Here is a 3,732-nt window from a genome sequence, read left to right as displayed (position 1 = left end):
CAAAGGTGCGCTAGTTCTTCTTTTTCTTTGATATCCATTATCCTTCTGTGTAATAAGCTTCAAAGCCACAGTGTGCATTGAGGAAAAGGAATGGAAGACACAAGTAATCAAATCATATTTTTCTGTAACTTCCAGGTCAAACAGAAGTGAGGGAAATAAGCAACTCTGTAAAAATAAGTTCACTTCACTCATTCTAAAATCTAAGATTGCTATAAAAATACTACGACTTTCTTTTCATATATATGTGTATATATGTATATTTATCTTGAATCTCTTTTTGAATATATATTTTATTCTTTCCCTTTTGTTTTCAAATTGCATACTTATATTTAGCTTCCCACATAAATATTATAAATTTATTTGTGAGACCTAAGATTTCCTTCTCCTCTGGATTCCATTTTATGAAACATTTGAGGGGAAATGTTTAATCATGGCTTACACCAGGGTATAAGAGAACATGTAAGTCACATTTAAAAATTGAAGATAAAGAGACACATTTTTTGATTGTAGAGACTCCCCTCATTTCCTTCTATATGGAGATTTTGTTTAAGTGGCAAAAGTCATATATAAAAAAACATCCTAATGTGTGATGTTATTTCTAAAATAGCAGCAGCTTAAACAGAGATATCCAGTTCTCTGTTTCTAGATCGTCACTGAAATATCAAAAGCAATTTCCACAGCAAGCAAGAACATTCCCATTTGCCATAGAAATAGAAGAAAAGTGCCACCTCATATCCTTAAATTTGTAGAGTAGAAATGGAAATGATAGCAGGTTAAAAGAACGTGCTGAGAGAGGGCTCACATCTTCCTTCCCAAGTGTCACTGAGGAATCATGGGAAATGAGCAAAGAAAAGAGTAAATTTTTGTATAACTCTACTATTATCACTTATCTTAGTAGAATTCTACACATTCCTGATTTGGAATGTAAAACCCAGGGAAATGATGGGATGGAAACAGATCTCTCAGAATCCTAGTATGCAAGAAGAGCTATTTTGGAGACTAGGCTTTGCATGGTGACTATATTGTATGTGAAGCTGGCAGAGGTTGTCCGGATGTAGTGGAACCTTGTTGTCTTAGAGAATAAAATCAGGAAGAAGCCTGAACATAGTCGTAATTGAAGAGGTAAGCACAAAAGATGGTAGAATATCTGTCTCTTGGCTCTTTCACTTCATCTAGCAGGAAAAAAAAGATATATTTTTCCCCCAGTTTGGAAAGCTCACAGTCCTAAGTGATTCTACTCAATGATTAATTTACAACAATTGAATCATGTAGCTTAAAGTCTGTGTCTATATTTCTGAGAGCAAACAGGTAGGAAGAGCGAGGAACAGCAGAAAATGCACTCACCATATTTAGGAGTTACAATCACATATCTAAAGTGTGTTCTTTGTTTAAATATGAGTAAGTACAGATAAGCTAAGGGAAGTGGGACCAGTAAACTCACGAGAGTATATTGTCAAGAAAACTTAAAAAAGAAGTGTTTCAAGAGTAAACTCTTTTGAAAATAAGAGTCAACGCATTGAAATGCTGGGAAGAATATGAGAACTAAACTTTTTTATCTTTTGGACTTAAGAGATTTAGACCCTCAGTGAATTTATTCAGGGTGATTTTAGTGAAATGATGGTGGCAAAAACTAAGAAGGCTAAAGAGCTGGTGGGGGTATGTAGTGTCCTGAATAATATCTCTCACCAAAGATGTCCAAGCCCTAATCTCAGGAATCGGTGAATGTGGTTTTTTACACAATGCAAATACTTAGAAGATGTGATTGAGTTGGTGATCGTGAGACAGTAGGATTATCCTGGATGATCCTGGTGTGTTGGCCCAATGTAATCATATGGATTTTATAAAAGTAAGGTTTATAGGGGTCAGAGTCAGAGAAGATGTAATGAAGCAAGCAAGGAGATGTAATAAAGATACTTTGTTCCTGATTTTGAAGATCCTGAAGGGAACAGAAGACAAGGAATGTGGGCACCCTCTAGAAGTTGCAGAAGACAGAGAAACAGACTCTCCCCTGGAATGTTCAGAAAGTGTACAATCCTGCCAAGACCTCAGTCATAGCCCAGTGAAACCCATTTTGAAATTCTAGCTCTTTTCCGTGGCGCCTCGGAGGCATTCAGCTGCTTCAAGATGAAGCTGAACATCTCCTTCCCAGCCACTGGCTGCCAGAAACTCATTGAAGTGGACGATGAATGCAAACTTCGTACTTTTTATGAGAAGTGCATGGCCACAGAAGTTGCTGCTGACGCTCTGGGTGAAGAATGGAAGGGTTACGTGGTCCGAATCAGTAGTGGGAACGACAAACAAGCTTTCCCCATGAAGCTGGGTGTCTTCACCCATGGCTGTGTCCGCCTGCTACTGAGTAAGGGGCATTCCTGTTACAGACAAAGGAGAACGGGAGAAAGAAAGAGAAAATCAGTTTGTGGTTGCATTGTGGATGCCAATCTGAGCGTTCTCAACTTGGTTATTGTAAAAAAAGGAGAGGATATTCCTGGACTGACTGATACTACAGTGCCTTGCCGCCTGGGCCCCCAAAGAGCTAGCAGAACCCGCAAACTTTTCAATCTCTCTAAAGAAGATGACATCTGCCAGTATGTTGTAAGAAAGCCCTTAAACAAAGAAGGTAAGAAACCTAGGACCAAAGCACCCAAGATTCAGCCTCTTGTTACTCCACGTGTCCTGCAGCACAAATGGTGGCATATTGCTCTGAAGAAGCAGCGTACTAAGAAAAATAAGGAAGAGGCTGCAGAATATGCTAAACTTTTGGCCAAAAGAGTGAAGGAGGCTAAGGAGAAAGGCCAGAAACAAATTGCAGAGAGACGCAGACTTTCCTCTCTGTGAGCTTCTACTTCTAAGTCTGAATCCAGTCAGAAATAAGATTTTTTGAGTAACAAATAAATAAGATCAGACTCAGAAAAAAAAAAAAAAAAGAAGAAGAAGAAGAAATTCTGACCACCAGAACTGTAAGTAATAAACTTGTGTAGTTTTAAGCCATTAATTATATTGTGGTAATTTGTTACAACAGCAATAGAAAACTAAGCCAAGGTGGGAAAAGAAAGAGTATAAATTATTTCACTGAAAAATATGACATTGAAGCAAGAGGGTGATATCTGTTTAATGAATAGGTTTTATTTATATTGTAATAGGTTAGGCTTGATTGTGAATAATCATGTATTGGTTTGAGAGGGTCTTGTTGATAATACAGACAAAAAACATGTAACCAATTGTATACAATTATTGAGAAGGCATAAAGGGATACTATTTATAGGGAGGATTGGCTTTTAATAAGTGAGGTGCCTTCTTTCGTCTTGCACTGTGGAAGTAGAGCTGTTTCAAATGCTTAAACCCTCTTCAGGTGCACACATAACCAGGTGAAGTGAAGAATGCAACATCTAAAACAGAGTTGATCAAATCCTCCTTTATTTTCTAATAAATATTGAACATTCATTCATCTACATATGATGAATGTAAGCAACCAAGCATCATGTTCAAGTTTAAGAAAAGAAGGAGAAAACAAAATAATGCTTTCTGCTCACAGGTATTTATGTTTCTAATGGAATTTTTTTAAAAAGCCCCATCATTCTTCCTTGACATTTCATTGGTTTGAGTGATGTCATGCAACTTAATGTAGAGAAGTCGCTGGCAGAAAAGAATGAGTTATGGACACCTGTCCCAGAAAAACAGAAGAGGCATAGCTTCCCTGAGAGTAGAGATTCCTACCAGACAGAAGTGTGAGGT

At 37.5% G+C, this 3,732-nt stretch overlaps 1 pseudogene across 1 annotated transcript; it reads left to right on the top strand.

Annotated features, from left to right (window-relative positions):
* Positions 1-2,091: 2,091 nt before the first annotated feature.
* Positions 2,092-2,924, top strand: LOC105500868 (annotated as a pseudogene). Its single transcript, XR_001000100.1, has one exon. The product of XR_001000100.1 is annotated as a 40S ribosomal protein S6 pseudogene (transcript).
* Positions 2,925-3,732: the final 808 nt, after the last annotated feature.

Source organism: Colobus angolensis, unplaced genomic scaffold (assembly GCF_000951035.1).
Source record: "Colobus angolensis palliatus isolate OR3802 unplaced genomic scaffold, Cang.pa_1.0 Scaffold691, whole genome shotgun sequence".
Taxonomy (NCBI): Eukaryota; Metazoa; Chordata; class Mammalia; order Primates; family Cercopithecidae; genus Colobus; species Colobus angolensis.
This window is presented reverse-complemented; position numbering and strand designations above follow the sequence as displayed.